The 19,921-nt window shown below is 41.2% G+C and overlaps 1 protein-coding gene across 1 annotated transcript in view; it reads left to right on the top strand.

Moving 5' to 3' along the window:
• Positions 1 to 520: 520 nt before the first annotated feature.
• The window catches only part of LOC126191363 (uncharacterized), a 216,969-nt gene continuing 197,568 nt past the window's right edge, over positions 521 to 19,921 (top strand). Inside the window, exon 1 of the mRNA XM_049932211.1 lies at positions 521 to 620. The gene's annotated coding sequence lies outside the window, so the exon portion shown is untranslated. The remainder of the gene's footprint in view (positions 621 to 19,921) is intronic.

Below are 19,921 nucleotides of genomic sequence, written 5' to 3'. Positions count from 1 at the left end.
ATTTGAGTCCACTAACTGTTTTTTTCTTTTTGAAAAGTAGGTTAAAAACATTTAACTTTCTTCAAGTCCTGGATGTTATTGCTAATCCTTTTACATTCTGAGTGTAAAATAAAGGTGTGGTTCCTTTTCATCGTGAATGACGTTTTAATTTAACCTAGATACAGTCCTTCCATTCAGCAGCATTTGCTGGCGCCGACTTAGGTACAGTTATCAGACCCAAGATTTTTTCTGACAACTCTGCTGAAGCACACTGTACAGATTCATATCCTGAAAACAGATACCCGACGCAAAGGCCTGGTACCGCCTAGAGGGCAGCACGGTAGCGATATCGGCCCGCGAGCCGCAGTACGCCGGACGGCCGCCAGAGCCGGCGGCGCTGCCGAGCAGAACGCGGGACGTAAGCGGAGCCGGCGGAGCGGGAGCCGTGGCGCGGCGCGGCGTGGCGGCGCCGAAGACGACGACGTCGACGGCGCGCGGCCGTCTGCGGGCGTCGCGGCGCGGCGCTCAGTCGGCGCAGGGCGGCCGCGCGTCCCGACACCCAGCGGCGCCTCCACGGCCATCGCACCCTGCCGCCGTTGGGGAGCCGACGACCGACGCCGGTCACGCAACACCAGGTTACAGTGAGTACCGCCGCCAGCTGCGGCTCCCACATTACGCGCGCACCCCTCCAATCCGGTCTCGACTCAGCTTTGTTTTTCTCTTACAATTTTATACGATGGCACGCAGTGCTGCCGCACTAACTCCACTGCGAAAAATTATACGGATGAAAACAGCTTCTATTTCTCCGGTGATTACTGCACTGAATGACTCTGGTGCGACAGAATAAGAGACTATCATCCCATTAAAGTAATGTTCAAGTGTACAGAAATGATCTGGCGCTAGCTGTTCATTAATTCTGCCCGTAAAAAACTTACGAATAGTACCTGAGGAAGATGATACACTATTTACTAGTCATTATAGTGTATTTCAAACGTTTTGTGTCATATTGAAACAAATGATGAGTTCACAGCCGATGATATTCAGATAGGTAACCAATGGTCGGAAATGCATTTTCACTGTGTTATGGACATACACAGCGTACACCGCATAACAGCAGCATAGCTCGTAGTAATTCTTGAAAACGACGACCGCCAGTCTCGATATATCTGCCGGAGATCCGTTTCTACTGGGGTCAGAGCTGTCTGTGTCCTGGTCCAACAGACACCGGGATCTTAGAGACACCGCGGGCAGAAATAAATTTGCCGGTGCAATACATGCCGTTGGGAGACTGGCGCTCGTCGCTTTGAATATTTACTTTGAGCTTTGTTAATGTTATGCGGTGTACGCTGTGTGTGTCCGTAACACAATAAATATACATTTCCGACCATTGGTTCCCCACCTCAATATAACCGGTTGTGGGCTCACTATCACTTGTTTCAATTTGATGCAAAATTTTGAGACAGCCTGTACATAGGGTGCACCCTAACTCTACCGACAGAATTTCAGAGCTACTCCAGATATTCTGAGTATTTCGGAAAAAGAAACCTTTGATAATGGTTCTTTCATGCAGTTAATAAGGTAACTGCACTACTTAGTGCAAGTTGATCTTCTGCTCTCGGATATGCCTTCGTAGTCCAACAAGGTGAGAGCACAGAACAAATATATGACTGTAAATACAGGTGGGTCATCTCTCGCCTCTCGACAGGAGTCGCAACCCTTGTAATGAATTCGTAAAGGTACTGGATGGTTACTTGGGGCGTAGCACATGCGGAACAAATGTAAAATGTTCATTTGCACCAATACGTTTTGTAAATAATTTCGTTGCCTATCTTAAACTTACTTGATCACATTTACCATTTGTTGGCTGAAAGTCGGAAACCAGCAGTCACCACTTTATAATGATTTGCATTTTGTTCAAGCCATAGCAGATTTCATGCATGTACAGCGATAACAGACTTCAACGAGAGGATATGAGTGTTTCTCAGGGATAATTTAGTACTAATTTGGAATAACGCATCGAGGGCTTCCTATGTTAGATTTCATACCCCGCTTTATCTTTGCACTGCACTGAAAATATCTCGACAACAGCGTAAATGTCGGTTATATGTGATGTACTAGAACAAACGTATTTCATGCACTTACGTACTTCATGTTGCCAACAATACCGCCCGCGTTATTCTACGCCGTCAGTCTTGCATTCAGTACTGCTGGGATCGGTTTCGGTCCGTTTTTCGGGAAATACCAGTTGGAAGTTAACACTGGTAGACAGCAGTCTGAAAAGGTGTATTAATGGACCGGTGGCCGATAAGAATCTCATGCAAAAGTGGCTCAATGACACTTCACCGAGATGTCTCCGCAGCGTCGGCTGCGATGTTAAATAACTATTCCGCCTTCATGAAGACGATTATAAAAAACCGGATCTTTTCATGTTATAGTGTTTGCGTACTACAGACATTTTCACTGTTTAGAAGTTATTGTTAGGGGACAAAATGTAACTGGGTTAACAAACTGAATAGAGACAACTATATTCTATTTTAGGAGGCACCGGAGACCGTGATCTTTTACACCCAAATACCGGAAAATGTGCCTGAAATAACTTCCAAATTGCATCGAGGAGGTTCACCCTGTTTATTAAATAATGGTTTGTCATAACTCATTTAATTTCGGTTTTTCATTGATCGGTTCAGTGAGTATATCTGATGCAAATTAAAAGAGTATTTCCCATTTCTAAAGTTTTTTTTTTTTATTGAGATATAACACACATTTCCCTGCCCGAGCGGTAGCAGAAACAAGAAATATCCTTCAGTGGAGGCTTGAAGGCTAACTATGAACACGTGTGTGTCTGTTTGTCGATTAAGGGCGACCAGCTGCGAGGTTATTAGAGTCCTCGCCAAAATAATTGGAAACGAATGTGATTAAACACCCTTGAGCTGTAAAAAATAGCAAAACAGTGGACTACCAGTGGAAAGTAATTAGTTACTCAATCTTTCTACCTCTTTGCCCTTTTTAAAATACTGATGTTACGTTTAGTGAGTCACAACAAGTATCTGTAATAATTTCATGACTGAAGACTGAAATTAAGCAACAGTTTTCTATTTCTAGCAATTGTTAAGGAGGAATCTCGCGAAAGAATATAATATTTTGGTCGGTAATTGCGAAGCAGTCTGACTACTTGAGGTGCTCCGTATATTTTGTCACCTGATATGAGGTGAGAAGGTGGACAATAGTGGGTGTTGTAATATGTCTTTAGAAACTAAAATATGATCAATCCCACAAAACGTGCACACTGGAGGAGATTGAAAGCAATGAGATTAAATTTCTTATTTTGTTTGCAAATCATTTCCGCCCAGTCACGCACAAATACCGCATTCAGCTCTGCGGATCAGAACAGTGGCAAATTTAATGCATGGCGTATGTTTAAAAGTAAAGCAATGTTTACAAACAATTTGGGCGAACAGTTTATTGCGACTTTATGTACAGTGAATCATAATTTTGGTGATAAAATGACTGTTTATTTTACGAAGTAATATTCTCAGGATAGAGACAGCTACAACAACAGTGTGAGAGTATCATCCATCATCCGGTAGACAAGTACTCAAGAATTCTGTCTACTACTAGAAAACAGATCTTCATTACTCTTCATTAAAAATCGCTTAAGGCCTGAAAGGGGTGAATGTTTAAAGTCCTAAGTAAAAGCCTAAAATGCATGATATATAGTTCACCTTAATTTGGAAGCCACCTTTTCTATTCAGCTGAATAATTACGGTTCCGGACCTCAATCGGAAAAATGGAGCACTTCTTACAGAGTCACTTCGTTATCAGTCTGTCTGTCTGTGTGTTCGACTGCCAAAACTCTTTTTCTCAGGAACGAATACACGTATCAAGTTGAAATTTACGTCACATACTAAGGTGTACACTCCCTCTGAAATGGAAACCCTGAAGCTGTCAATTCAGTAAGAAGATCCGGCCATTTATGTCACATATTTTGATACTCGGAAACACACACATGAAAACCTATAGGATACTTCCGATTGTTATGCAATCATGAAATTTCCCAAGAAGCAGGATTTCGTAGTAAAACCGAAGAAAAAAGCCGAAAACTGTCGAGTCAGGATTATATCACGAGACAAAAAGATTTCTGCTTGTTGTTATTCGACTGACTGTCTATCCATCCTTCGGTTAAGCCCCCTTTTATGAAGGAATGGATCGACGTATAAAGTTGAAATTTATGTCATGTACCAAGGTCTATGATCCCTTGAAGTCATAACAAATGTTAGGTTCTACGTCAATGCAATCAAAAGATATTGTCATTTATGTCCCATATTTTTACAATCGTTAAGTCTCTCATAAAAGCCTATTCCATACTTCCCATTGGCCTAGACGGTGAAATCTGACAAGAAGAAAGGTTTGACTGCACGAGCAAAGGAAACAGTCGAAAATTGAGAATTTATAAATATATCACATGAAAATATATATCCATTATCATTTGTTATCTGACTTCAAAAGTAAAATTAAAACATCATCGAAAGTCTTGGAATCTCTGGGACCGGTATATTCCCAGCATCAATGTCGATAACAGGAAGATTCCGTCGCGACCCTCGATTCGCAAAATGGATGAACTGTCTATATACATAATCAAATTTGTACGAATCCCTTAGTGATCGAGTCTACTCGCAACTAACCATTTCCTTTTTTCCTTTTTCTTTTTCTTTTTGAAAGCTGAGTATATGTAGTTCATCAGCTACACACATGCGACAAATAGCTTGCTGCCAATTAGATTCTTAATTCTGTTCTTAAAGCAAGTACATTTTTACTCTTATGCAAGATCATCTGACGCTAAGGGAGTTAGATTCGGAAATGAGACACTTAAAGTAGTAGATGAGTTTTGTTATTTGGGGAGCAAAATAACTCAAGATGATCGAAGTAGAGAGGATATAAAATGTAGATTGCCAATGCAAGGAAAGCGTTTCTGAAGAAGAGAAGTCTGTTAACATCAAGTATAGATTTAACTGCCAGGGCCGGCCGGAGTGGCCGAGCGGTTGTAGGCGCTACAGTCTGGAGCCGCGCGACCACTACGGTCACAGGTTCGAATCCTGCCTCGGGCATGAGTGTGTGTGATGTTCTTAGGTTAGTTAGATTTAAGTAGTACTAAGTTCTATGGGGCTGATGACCTCAGATGTTAAGTCCCATAGTGCTCAGAGCTATTTGACCCATTTAATTGTCAGGAAGTGAAACATGGACGATAAATAGTTTAGATAAGAAAAGAATAGGAGTTTTCGAAATGTGCTGCTACAGAAGAATTCTGAAGATGAAATGGATAAATCACGTAACTAATGAGGAGGTACCAAATATAAATGGGGAGAAGAGGAATTTGTGGTACAACTTGCCTATAAGAAGGGATCGGTTGGTACGACATTTTCTAAGGCATCAAGAGATCACCAATTTAGTACTGGAGGGCAGCGTGGAGGGTAAAAATTGTAGAGGGAGACCAAGAGATGAATGCACTAAGCATATTCAGAAGGATGTAGGTTGAAGTAGGTACTTAGAGATGAAGAAGCTTGCACAGGATAGCGTAGCATGGAGTGCTGCGTCAAAGTAGTCTCTGGAGTGCAAACCACAACAATGACAACTACAAGATCAGCTAAATATGTCCGGCGTGCAGCCACGACTGAATACAAATTTCATAGGCTGTTACCCAACTCTTTGCATGTAGTCGTTATACAACAAACTTATAGCCCCAGTTACAGATAAGTAGCCAAATTTTTTTCTCGTTCAGAGTTACACATAGTAAGAGCCCCAGAAACGTTTAGTACTGACCTTTCTTGAAATATGCCTTTATTAGTAACGTGCTGTATACAATAAAAGAATGATACACTTTGTTAGCATTTTTACCTACTTTCAGCACCGCAGTTTCTTGTATGTCAGTGGGTTACTATCCGCTTAGACATAGACTTGGGGTCAGATCTCGTTGAGTTTCTTATCAACGTAGGTGTTTGTCCAAATTATTCTGCTTAAATTGGGATAAAAAATAACAATTTTCTTATCTGTAACAGATTCACTTTAACCGGTTCGTTTTTATGAAAATAGAGAAACTGATATGTTTACCGTTCTACTAATGACGCCCTCTTAAAGGTATCAGATTGATGACTGCTATAATCTCGGAATCTGCGAGGCGGTTCGTAAATCTCTAGTAGAGTATATCTTATGGATCTAAATTCCAGATTTTCAGTATCTCAGATAGACGTGTTTGGAAGGCCCGAATAAAGGTTACGACATTACTTGGCCCTTCAATGAGTAGAAAAATTCTAGTTTGATATTTTCAAAAGAAGTTCCACATTTTCATGTACGTCATGCGTTTCACGAACATTTTCTCAATCTGTCTCTGTTTTACATAGAAATACTTATGTGCTCTGTTTGGTAACTGCATAATTTCCACGCGACGTGGACTTAAATAATTGAAAATACGAGAGTAATTCAGCTAGTAAAGGGTAGATGCATACTGGAAATTATTTCAGGATATATGAAAACTAGCAAATTGGTAAGTGAAGAGATTGGATGAGAAGATGTAGTTGTGAATGTAGTGAAAGTAGAATTAAGATGGGCGGAACACGTAATGAAGTGAGTGGATGATAGCTGAAGCAGTTCTTTTCTGGATTCCCACGGATCGAGAAACAAAGGAGTGGAATATGAGTGGATAAGATCAGGTACCATGCTGGAGCAACACGGATACGCATAGCTAAAGACCGAAAAGTATTGTACAGTCCAGAGGGCTCCCTTAACTAGTGAATATACAGATGTTGATGAGCAAACAAGGCGAAAAGCGCTTCTTTGCGTTAATATATTGCACTCGCATTCGAAGGGAAGGCGTTTCAAATCCCCGTCACACGATTCATATTTACAATTTCCATGGCTTCCCTTAACATCTCACGGCAAATGTCGGGATGGTTTCTGTGTAAAGGATATCGGAAATATCTCTCCGGACCTTCTCGAATCCGAGTTTATACTCCGTATCCAATTACCGCGTCGTCGACGAGACGTGAAAACTGTAATCGTCATTGAAATTAAAAGTATCTTGTTTTACATTTTGGGCCTTTTTCAGTTTTGCATAAAATTAACTATTCTCACTCTATCTTTATAATAATATCTGTCAGATCCTGTTATAGAAATGTCCCGGTCTTATTTCGATATATTTTCGTTGGGACGTACGGTTGCCATTCAGATCTATAATCATTTCAGTGACGAGGAAATATACAGTATGCCATTAGATTTCTTGTAAAAATAACTTCGACTTCAGATTCCCAATTTTAGATTCTGTTTCGAAAAAATATGATTACTGTAGTTTCTACTACACTTTTGTGATGGTTTCGGAGCTTTTTCTTAAAGTAAGCGAACATGCGTATATTCAAAGAAAGACATTCAGGTTCCCAGCTGTGCACAATGGTCGTCACTGGGATCGCTTGGTTTGCCTCAGTTTATTAAGTAAATCTAGGTATTACCAACAGGCGATATGAACCTCATTACTTCCGCGTGTTGCGTTTTAATCTAATTTTTCCTTAGATTATTTTCATATTTGACAAGCAAACGTATGTCTTCACCTGACGTCGATGTACAAAATTTAGCCAGGTCCTTCACTCTTCAGCACGCTATAAGCATCTATACCTGTAGATGCATGCTTGTACTTCAACTTCCAGTTATGACCGGCACGTTCAGCTTCAATACTGTGATTATCGTCTCAAGTAAAATGATCACTGACAATCTACGCATTGTTATTTCCTCAGTCGCGTTAATGTTATAAGAGCATCAGATCTCTGATACACTCCTAATTCTGTATGAAAACATCGTAAAGTGAGGGATGTCACTTTGTTAGCACCCACGGACATTTTTGTACAATTTTGTATAGTCCCATCAGATGCAGCACCCTATACGATTAGTGAAACACACAGATCCCTTACAGTTTCACTATCCAACCTTTGTTGCTCTGGTGTCATGGTTTCTTCTCAAAAATGAGGGCAAACACGCTATGGAATTTTCCAGAAGGGGTTGTGTAATACATCACGTTTTCGGAAGTTATACTGTCACCTATTTCATTTAACTTGTGTAACATCATCTTCATAAACGAAATATTTTACTATCAAAACCTCGACGTGTTTCAGGTCCATCAACAGTCAGAGTCGGAAATATATAGAATTAACAATTTTTACAAACATACGTCACGGTACAGCCTGTCCGTTCGTATGATGTAGCGATTCCTTATGTTATCCTTGCTTAGCTCTTTATGCGATGGGTTTTCAAAATCATAATTACTTCAGTTGTACGGAAGCGTCTCCCAAGTCTTCGTACGATTAACGTTTACTTACTTCTGCCAGGATGTGTGATTCGACATGTGCTTCTATAAATGTGGCCAAAGTATTTGCCCAAAATTTAGCAACATATCAGTTTACCACTGTAACTGTGAACTATTTTAATGGTATTCTAATAGATTATCCTCACTATGTAGTTTGATATTCCTTACCTGCATCTTAAATTTTCCAAATGTGCATTATTTTCGGCGGGAAATATGCATGTTTCGGGTATTTCCCAAATTTCAGGAAGACTCATGTCACGAAACCAGACATTATGAAACGAAAATAAGAACATCGCATTGCTGTAACCAAATTTTAAAAACTATGGATGAATTTTGCATAACTATTAATTTTGTCGCTTCTGCAGATTGATGTCTGACTACTCCATCTTCCTTTCCTAAAGATTAATGTCTTCGATGATTTTCCTTTATTGCCGATCAGATCATTCGTTTGAACTTGTCACCAGTAAGTATCTACAGTCAGTCAGTTTATCTTTATGGATAAATTTGTTGGCTTTGAAAACTATAGTAACCTTAATTTACAATGAACTGGAGGCAATTACCCACCCAGCAACTCTCTGTAGTACATCATCAAATGGACCAACGTTTGTCAAATGTGTGGCAAAGCATAAACGTCTTCAGTCTCTGAGAATTGTAGTTGTTCATATATTTATCATTAGAATCGAAATCATAAGAGGCGTAGCCACTATGGACTGAGATTTGTAAAGCCTTAAGTGAGAGCAGGTCGGCAGTAAAGGACAACGGAAAATGCGCTGCGAGCTATTGATGATATGAATGGCTGAATGTTTTTCTTTTGGAAAGGGGTACTCTCATGTGCAGGCAAGTTGATATTATAGGACCGAAATACTGAACTTGTACCTACCTGATGGAATGAAGATCTTTGACACCGAAGCCTATCATTTAATTATTTCTTCATTTACGAAAGAACCTGTATTAATTCTGAAAAGACCAGTAGCTGCAGACTGTTGTTAATATAGCAAGAGTTGCAATGATTTACTTCGGTACAGAAAGTCCCCGGTGGAAAAACCACACAGTTCTAGCTAGCGTTTTCATTTTTCTCTTCATATTCATGTGCAAATAAGTTGGAGCTTGATGTAACACACCTCAATTCTACCGAAATTTGTGTCATTCATATTAGTAGACGCTACTGCCTAGAAGCTTTCGTCTGAAGCCTACTGTCGGTATGGTCCTAAAAACCTACAGAAAGCACAACTCTGAAGTATTATTAGTTGAAAGGATATTTGGAACTTTGCAAAGAAACAAAAACACAAAAAATTAAGACACGATCTGTAGTCTGAACAACTAATCTTTCCTTCGTGTTCATATAACCAACTAAACTGCTGGCGGTAAATCTAATAGATTATGGCCTGATAGGGTTTTGGAGTCGTTACATTTTATTACATGTCATGTGATCAAACCTGACGACAATCACTCATCATTATCCCGAGGCACATAAAATATATTTACTCCCTGATATTTTCTTTTACAAAAATATCTCCAAGAACCTTTCCTCATTAATCTCTCTTATTTTTAGGTGCATCAGTTTTATAATTGGTGCAATAACGGCATTTTTAATTTTCACTACCTTCCACTTAACATACTAAGTACAAACGATAGTTAGTTCCTCGTTCAGAGTACGATATACTAATTTAACGAAATTTTTCAAAGCTGTAGAATGCAGTGAACTAACCGTTCTGAACTTTCCACTTTTCCTCATGTTATTAGAGTCACAACGTAGTTGCTTATATTCTTGGTGTATTCGAGTCATCTGTTTTCACATTCTCCGAAGACTTTCTCAGAATATAGACCCAACTTTTTAAAAGTTTCTGATTCTTAAACAAATCTACAGTTTCATGTAATCATACTTTTTTATATTTACTTATGACAAGGGCTTGGGTATTCTTTGTTGATGGTCTCGTACGTCTAGTGCGTAATTGATGAAACTGTAATTTCTGTTGTTCTTTACATCTTCTGTCTTCTGTTTGTTCTTCCTTGTGCTTTCCTACCAGTGAAGTGCTGCTTTAGATATCTAGCACTTCCTCGTGCTGACACGTTATGAATAATTCTTTAATCTTACGTTTCACCACACTCCTTACTCTCACGTCCACTGATATTCTACAATTTACTTGGTGTATTTATCACATGGCAATGAGCTAATCTGCTATATTCAATTATTCTTTTTTACGCTTCAAGTGATTTTTCTTCGTTGTTTCCCGGAAATACGTCATGAATATTTTCTTTTAGTCTGTTGCCCTTATGGTATATGAACGGCGCAGTTTTAAGTAGCAGCCAATATCCAGTAACGCTGTCTCTCGTATTGGTTGATATCTCATTTGTTTTAGTGGAAGGACTTTGTGGAAAACGAGCCTCTTTTTTTATACTTCAAGTGCTATCGATTATTATTTCGTATCTTATCCGAAAACAATCGTTACGGAGAATTAGTGACACAGCATTTGTGTTATGATTTTCGTTTCGTCCTCCAGTGCTTTGTTCCCTCGGAATATGTGGTCTCTTTTCTTTTTTCTTTTTCATACTTGCAACTTTTCTTGTGCTAGGCAACACTATTTTAGTCGTGCCACCATTTCTCTTAGTTTGAGACTATCGCAGTCTTTAGCATTGGACATACGTACTAATTCCATTTGGTACTTTTCATAATTTATACTCAGACTTCATGAATAAATGAATACAGATGTGTAGTTTATGGTGTTGGTACATCATATTTCAATAAAAGCTCTAATTAAACGTCCGATAAATATTTAACTAGAACCATTTCATAGCTAGATCAGAACTGACGCTCACTCGGCAATTTTACCGTTACTCGATGAAATTTGGGACATATTGTTCTAATTCCGCCAAATGCAATCCATTTCCGATTATATCGTGAGAGTTTATGCCGTATTTAATGCGTGTCGTACTGTGCAGAGAGTAGATGAAATTTCAGAATATTCTGGTAGTAAAGCGTTTTTTGTTCTTTTAATTTACTTTCTTTTCCGTTCAACCCGTTTATCATTTTCTGTAATGGGACAAAATATTCTCAAAAAAAGAAAAAAACGAAGAAAACTGATTTCACACTCTTTGTGATATTTTCATTGAGAATACATGGAGTCGTAAATTTAACTTCAAATTTTCATATCCACACTAACGCTTTTATTTACTTTTGTAGCTTAACACATTTTCTGATTTCAAATATACTTCGTCGTATTCTCTCTGTGTACCAATCATATTATCAAGATGTTCGGTAGGTAACGTTCGATTTAGTTTTCAATTCTAACAGCCTATCTCACTGTTTATTGTGACTGTAAGAACACTGAAGCAGTTCACAGCTTACGAATCACATTACTTTGTTTTAATCGAATTTTACAGGGCACTATTGAGTCGCAGACAAGCAAACATTAAGTTCTAATGAACTACTGTTTCCAGTACGCGCTCACTTATTCTCTCACTACTAACACAGCAAGAGCCTGCAATAATGTAGTGCAGGCGCAATCCAATCAAGGTAACATAATTCTGAAGAGATTGAATATTTGTTAAGCGTAAAGAATATGCTAATTGTAAGTAGGCAGTGTAGGACCCACAGCATTCCATCCACATTTCGTTGCTTCTCAACCTCAGAGGTAGGCATGTTCGGTCAAAACGCACATTTTCCAGATAATTACTGTGTAGCTCAGGTTCGTTAATGCTCACTCAGTTTCCTTGAGTGTGAAGGCGGGAAGTCTGTCTTAATTACCCTCCACACCGTCTAGGAGTGACATTTCGATGGCAGTCCATCCTAAGGTGCGCTGTGTTTAATCAATAATATATGAGCATGAACAATAATGTGGAGAAGACTGGAAGGCTGTAAGGAAAAACCTGTGTCGACACTAGTTATATGGTAAGTGTTCTTCGACCTACCCGTGTAGGGACACGGCAATGGAAGCTTTGGTACTACCAACAAAGCTCTCATTTGTATCTACCCGCAAATCTCCGTACACCTCACCAAACTTCATAGAACGACAGCAGTGTGTCCTGGCAAGTAATAAATTACACTGTTTTACTGCAAGCGATTTCTGTACAAACTCAAGTCCACTTGAGACAGCAAATTTTATAGTTTTACAGTCTGAGAAAGGGTTGTAATTACGAACCAAAGTGAAGTTCTCCTTCATTCTTTGTGTTGCGGTCTTGTCAGCTAACTCGACCAGCCCCTCACTGTCGATATCAGTCCTGTGAATATAGAAATTATGTTTTGAAAATTTGGTTACTGGTTTAACAAAAACCGTGTCTCCGTGATTACAATCTTACAGCATATGCTCTATCAGGTTCAAAACCAGTTCCAATGAATATATATAATTTAAGAGACTGCAATATTTGTCAGACCTTCTGTAGTTATGTAATTAATATTTCAGACGAATATTTTTTCATATTAAGACATTAGAAATACAATCTCTGAATTCCATAATCGTGCTGGTAATTTATTCCAAATCAGTTCGGAATTAATATGCATTTACCGGTTTCAGCCGTTATCTGCCACTTTCGGATAAGAACCGCGGACCAAAAATGACAAATGTGTGCGAATCTACTGTTGTAATTTATTAGAGAGGATTACTTACTTTTCCAAAATACTGCTAAATAGCAGTAAAAATATGGTAGCTTATGTGGCATTACTTGTGTCTAGTTGCCTTGATGTGACATGACTGTTGGTGTGACGATGTTTGCTTAGGTAGGTATAAACAAATTGTTCAAATTTTCGCATTCAGTGTACAGTTTCTTGATAAAAAACCTTAGTCAGTCTGTTCGACATTTTTATTAAAAATTGTTTCAGGCAAGGATCGTGCAATAATGCAATTTCTTTTTGTGAAATAATGGAATGCATCGGAAATTCATACTTAAAATAGGTGCTCTATGCCAATATCGAGAAATTTGTAATACATGATAAATGAATTTTACAGCTATGGTAAAACCGAACATTTGACATTTTACGACTGTCTAATTCAGTTTTATCTTGGAGAAATTTAAGATTTTGAGATTGAAATACATCGTTTCGAGATCGCATTATTTGATATGAACAGGTGATTAAGAAGTTCTTCATAGAAAACGGAGCCACAGGATTCACGGGTGTTAACAGTAGGTCGAAGACGCTCGAGATAGGAAATTTCTAAATCCGTTCTGGAAAGGTTTAAGCGTAATTCTAATGACTGATCTGCATTGCAGTTAGTCTATGACAAGTTATGATGTCGTATCCCGGTGAAGGCTTAGACGATGTCAAGAATGATTTCTCGGAAACTGGGCTACGGATTCCCCTTACTAGCAGCATGAAAGACACAAATGAACGAAACCACTACAGTGTCGTCGTGAAGCGCTTATTTCCATGTGTTGGTTTGTGAAATTTACTGAGACATACAGAGTGGCTACCCACTGTTCCTCTTCTGAACAGAGACAATGCTGCGATCACGCAGTGATAGCCGACCGTCGTGTTAGCCTCTGCTAATGAAGTCGTTCCGCACAGCAGTGAGGGACATGTGACTAGCAAACAGCTCTTCCAACACCTCTGAGCTTTCAGAACGTTGTAACAGCTACAAGTCACTTACGTGATTCCTCCGTTGATATCAGTACGATAAGTGCCGCACTCTCTGATCCACTGACGCAGAAAGAAATCTCTAGTTGTGCAAGGAATCGAAAGCGAAATCTCCAGATCGCAGTCATATGCGCTAACGACTCAGTGTCCTTTCCCCACAACAAATGCATACGTCATTAAACGAGTGATTGAAATTTTATCATTTAAAACTGTTAGAGAAGTTAACGCGATAAAATAATGATGGATTATTTTCCTTTTTTCTTTAGCATCGACAATCATCAAGGTGTGATGGGTAATTAATATGCAAAAGCCGAGGCTGAAACTTGGAATCCTCGAAAACGAAGGTTTAAGTACCTTAAATTTCTTGTATCGTAAATTAAGAACACAGTTCCCAATATTTCCACTTTATCTTGCCCAGCACTTTCTCAGATTAGGTACAACTACATCGCATACTAATTCTTGTTTGCGCTGAATTACACGTTACGAATTTATGCAAATTTTAGTATCGCACGTTACCCTCCACACCTCCTCGTTTTATTTGGCCTTGGTTTGGCGCACCACGTACATCATAAATCTTCTGTATATACAAATGTTTGATTCGATAGTAAATACCACTATAATGCCACTTTACCTGCAAATTCTTTTCGGAAACATTTTATAGTTAATTATGAGATAGGGTTTGCATTCGCACGACGTATGATAACAGCCACGTAATCTTGTTGCGTCGCTATGGCGTCACGTAAAGATACTTTTATTCTCTACTCGTTCCTTGCAATATTGCCAACTAAGACATAATTATCTCTCACTACAGATCTGTTAAATTTTTCCAGTAATATAATACCTTTCCTGTCTTTCAGGCATTCAAACTTCAAATATTTCGCAAGTTAATAATTCTCGTGCAAACCAAATCTTTCCTACACTCCTGGAAATGGAAAAAAGAACACATTGACATCGGTGTGTCAGACCCACCACACTTGCTCCGGACACTGCGAGAGGGCTGTACAAGCAATGATCACACGCACGGCACAGCGGACACACCAGGAACCGCGGTGTTGGCCGTCGAATGGCGCTAGCTGCGCAGCATTTGTGCACCGCCGCCGTCAGTGTCAGCCAGTTTACCGTGGCATACGGAGCTCCATCGCAGTCTTTAACACTGGTAGCATGCCGCGACAGCGTGGACGTGAACCGTATGTGCAGTTGACGGACTTTGAGCGAGGGCGTATAGTGGGGCATGCGGGAGGCCGGGTGGACGTACCGCCGAATTGCTCAACACGTGGGGCGTGAGGTCTCCACAGTACATCGATGTTGTCGCCAGTGGTCGGCGGAAGGTGCACGTGCCCGTCGACCTGGGACCGGACCGCACCGACGCACGGATGCACGCCTAGACCGTAGGATCCTACGCAGTGCCGTAGAGGACCGCACCGCCACTTCCCAGCAAATTTGGGACACTGTTGCTCCTGGGGTATCGGCGAGGACCATTCGCAACCGTCTCCATGAAGCTGGGCTACGGTCCCGCACACCGTTAGGCCGTCTTCCGCTCACGCCCCAACATCGTGCAGCCCGCCTCCAGTGGTGTCGCGACAGGCGTGAATGGAGGGACGAATGGAGACGTGTCGTCTTCAGCGATGAGAGTCGCTTCTGCCTTGGTGCCAATGATGGTCGTATGCGTGTTTGGCGCCGTGCAGGTGAGCGCCACAATCAGGACTGCATACGACCGAGGCACACAGGGCCAACACCCGGCATCATGGTGTGGGGAGCGATCTCCTACACTGGCCGTACACCACTGGTGATCGTCGAGGGGACACTGAATAGTGCACGGTACATCCAAACCGTCATCGAACCCATCGTTCTACCATTCCTAGACCGGCAAGGGAACTTGCTGTTCCAACAGGACAATGCACGTCCGCATGTATCCCGTGCCACCCAACGTGCTCTAGAAGGTGTAAGTCAACTACCCTGGCCAGCAAGATCTCCGGATCTGTCCCCCATTGAGCATGTTTGGGACTGGATGAAGCGTCGTCTCACGCGGTCTGCACGTCCAGCACGAACGCTGGTCCAACTGAGGCGCCAGATGGAAATGGCATGGCAAGCCGTTCCACAGGACTACATCCAGCATCTCTACGATCGTCTCCATGGGAGAATAGCAGCCTGCATTGCTGCGAAAGGTTGATAGATATACACTGTACTAGTGCCGACATTGTGCATGCTCTGTTGCCTGTGTCTATGTGCCTGTGGTTCTGTCAGTGTGATCATGTGATGTATCTGACCCCAGGAATGTGTCAATAAAGTTTCCCCTTCCTGGGACAATGAATTCACGGTGTTCTTATTTCAATATCCAGGAGTGTATATAGGACTGCCTTACTCTTCCATATAATGAGAAACACTCCGTTTCAATAAGCCTTCTTTAACGCTTCACATAAGACACAGTAATCTTTTTCCAATTCTGCTTTTCAGACAGTCTAGTTTTTAATCTCAGCAGTCTGGCAACAAAATATTAATGTTTAGTCATTACCATATAGATACATCACAATTAATAGAAGTGTATCGTGAACACAATCATATAGTCTTTCAAATGAATGGGCTTTCTTTCTCGGCTATAGCATTAAGACTGAAATTTCACGAAGTTATTCATATTTTCTCAATTTACATTTTAAAATATAATTGTGCAGGGACTCGGAACAAAACGGTGATATCTTCTTGCGGTCTCTGGCCGTCGGCTAAGGATGTCGCTGTGACCTGTGCGGCGGTGGACCGCACCTAATGACATATTCACGACCGTGTTGCACCGTTTCCGGCTCGTTCAACATGAAAAAGAAATATACACGTCTTTAATTATCTCATCAAATCATGAAGTGGGAAAGTTCATTAAAGAGAATTTAAAAGAAATATACACTGAAGCTCCAAGAAACTGGTATAGACATGAGTATTCATATAAAGAGATGTGTGAACAGGCAGAATACGGCGATGCGGTCGGCAACGCCTTTATAAGACAACAAGTGTCTGGCGCAGTTGTTGGATCGGTTACTCTCACTACAATGGCAAGTTATCAAAATTTAAGTGAGTTTTAACGTGGTGTTATAGTCGACGCACGAACGATGGGACACAGTATCTCCGGGGTAGCAATGAAGTGGGGGTTGTGCCGTACGACCATTTCACGAGTGTACCGTGAATACCAGAAATCCGTTAAAACATCAAATCTCCGACATCGCTGTGGCCGGAAAAAGCACCTGCTAGAAAGGGACCAACGGCGACGTGACAGAAGTGCAACCCTTTGGCAAATTGCTGCAGATTTCAATGCTGGGCCAACAAGTGTCAGCGTGCGAACCATTCAACGAAACATCATCAGTATGGGCTTTCTGAGCCGAAGGCCCACTGGCGTACACTTCATGATTTCACGACACAAATATTTACACCTCGCCTGCGCCGCCAACACCAACACTAGACTGGTGATGACTGGAAACATGTTGTCCGGTCGGACGAGTCTCTAATTGTATCGAGCGGATGGACGTGTACGGGTACGGAGACAACCTCATAAATCCATGGGCCCTCTGTGTCAGCAGGGGACTGTTCAATATAGTGGAGACTCCGTAATGGTGTGGGGCGTGTGCAGTTCTAGTGATATTCGACGCCTCATACGTCTAGATACGACTCTGACAGGTGACAGGTGCGTAAGTATCCTGTCTGGTCACCTGCATCCATTGATGTCCATTATGCGTTCTGACTTACTTGGGTAAATCCAGCTGGACAATCCGAAGGTCCACACGTCCAGAATTGCTACGGAGTGGCTTCAGGAATACTCTCCTCTGTTTAAACACTTCCGCAGGCAACCAAACTCCCCAGACGTAAACACCGAACATATCTGGAATGCCTTGAAACGTGCTGCTCAGAAGAGATCTCCCCCCACTTGTTCTCTTACAGATTTATAGACCGACCCACAGGGTTCATGGTGACAATTCCCTCCAGCACTTCTTCAGACATTAGTCGGTTCCATGCCACGTCGTATTGCGGCACTTTTGCATGCTCGCAGGGGCTATACACGATATTACGTGGGCGTACTAATTTCTTTGGCTCTTCAGCGTATATCCTTGCGTCACTCATGCGGCGAAGACAGCATTGGCTCCAAATTTTCCTAACTCCTATGTCGCGCTGAGCTGCGGCAATGTAGGAGTTAGGCTTTCTAACCGCGTCGTTCGGTAATCTCACAGCTAACGCAATACAAACCGAATAAAACATATAGCACAGGTGTAGCCTACCTGAAATTGATTCTTCGACGGCCTGAGAGATGCTGCTCAGTTCAGCTCAAAACGCTTTGCCCATAAGAAGCTGACGTGGCTACAACAGCTAGAACGTATTACACTTTTGATAACAGGTAATGGTTAAACTAGTATCTGAATAGTCAAATGTATATAATGTGCCAAAACCTTTTGTCTACTGCTAGCTGCACTAGTCTACTTCCTATGATTATGTTCTTTGCAGTCTCATGCTAACTTTCTATACATCTATACATCTATACGACCGTAAAATACTTAGGAGTTACTATCCGGAGCGATCTGAAGTGGAATGATCACATAAAACAAATAGTGGGAAAAGCAGGCGCCAGGTTGAGATTCATAGGAAGAATTCTAAGAAAATGTGACTCATCGACGAAAGAAGTAGCTTACAAAACGCTTGTTCGTCCGATTCTTGAGTATTGCTCATCAGTATGGGACCCTTACCAGGTTGGATTAATAGAAGAGATAGACATGATCCAGCGAAAAGCAGCGCGATTCGTCATGGGGACATTTAGTCAGCGCGAGAGCGTTACGGAGATGCTGAACAAGCTCCAGTGACGGACACTTCAAGAAAGGCGTTACGCAATACGGAGAGGTTTATTATCGAAATTACGAGAGAGCACATTCCGGGAAGAGATGGGCAACATATTACTACCGCCCACATATATCTCGCGTAATGATCACAACGAAAAGATCCGAGAAATTAGAGCAAATACGGAGACTTACAAGCAGTCGTTCTTCCCACGCACAATTCGTGAATGGAACAGGGAAGGGGGGATCAGATAGTGGTACAATAAGTACCCTCCGCCACACACCGTAAGGTGGCTCGCGGAGTATAGATGTAGATGTAGATCGATACCGCAAAATCTGTATTTAACAAACCTCATTCAGTCCACTCTGCAAACGTAAATATTGACAATATCGCTAAATGATTGTGGAGATATTTATGAATAGTAATCATTTTTCTTCACAGTAATTCCTAGGACCAGTGCTCTTTAGCCCGCATCTCGTGGTCGTGCGGTAGAGTTCTCGCTTCCCACGCCCGGGTTCCCGGGTTCGATTCCCGGCGGGGTCAGGGATTTTCTCTGCCTCGTGATGGCTGGGTGTTGTGTGATGTCCTTAGGTTAGTTAGGTTTAAGTAGTTCTAAGTTCTAGGGGACTTATGACCACAGCAGTTGAGTCCCATAGTGCTCAGAGCCATTTGAACCAAAGTGCTCTTTATACATGTTTTTATTTATTTTATTCAAAACCTAAAAATTTGTCACAGTAGCGCTTCCTTTCATTACTGCGTTTTGAACTTATGCTGGCCGGCCGGTGCGGCCGCGCTTCAGTCTGGAACCGCGCTACCACTGCGGTCGCAGGTTCGAATACTACCTCGTGCATGGATGTGTGTGGTGTCCTTAGGTTAGTTAGTTTTAAGTAGTTCTGAGTTCTAGAGGACTGATGACCTCAGCTGTTAAGTCCCATAGTGCTCAGAGCCATTTGGACTTATGCTATACTTGCAACGACCAACAACATTTTGTTCTAGTGACTTCGCTTTTTGTTTATTCTTAAATACTATAAGCCGGGTTAATATGGAACCAGTACCTCTGTGGCAGTGTCGTCTTGCATAGTGCTTGCATCGTCTTGGAATTTACAAGTATACGCATTACACCTGATCTGGTCACAGAGTTATTTTGGTTTGTAAATGGAAACCATTTACGTGGATTTCCTATAAACTTTCTTCTGCTGCCTATAACTTTGAAGATGTAACTAACT

This window comes from Schistocerca cancellata, chromosome 6 (assembly GCF_023864275.1).
Source record: "Schistocerca cancellata isolate TAMUIC-IGC-003103 chromosome 6, iqSchCanc2.1, whole genome shotgun sequence".
Lineage (NCBI taxonomy): Eukaryota > Metazoa > Arthropoda > Insecta > Orthoptera > Acrididae > Schistocerca > Schistocerca cancellata.
Note: the sequence above shows the minus strand (reverse complement) of the source record. Positions and strands in the feature narration are given on the sequence as shown.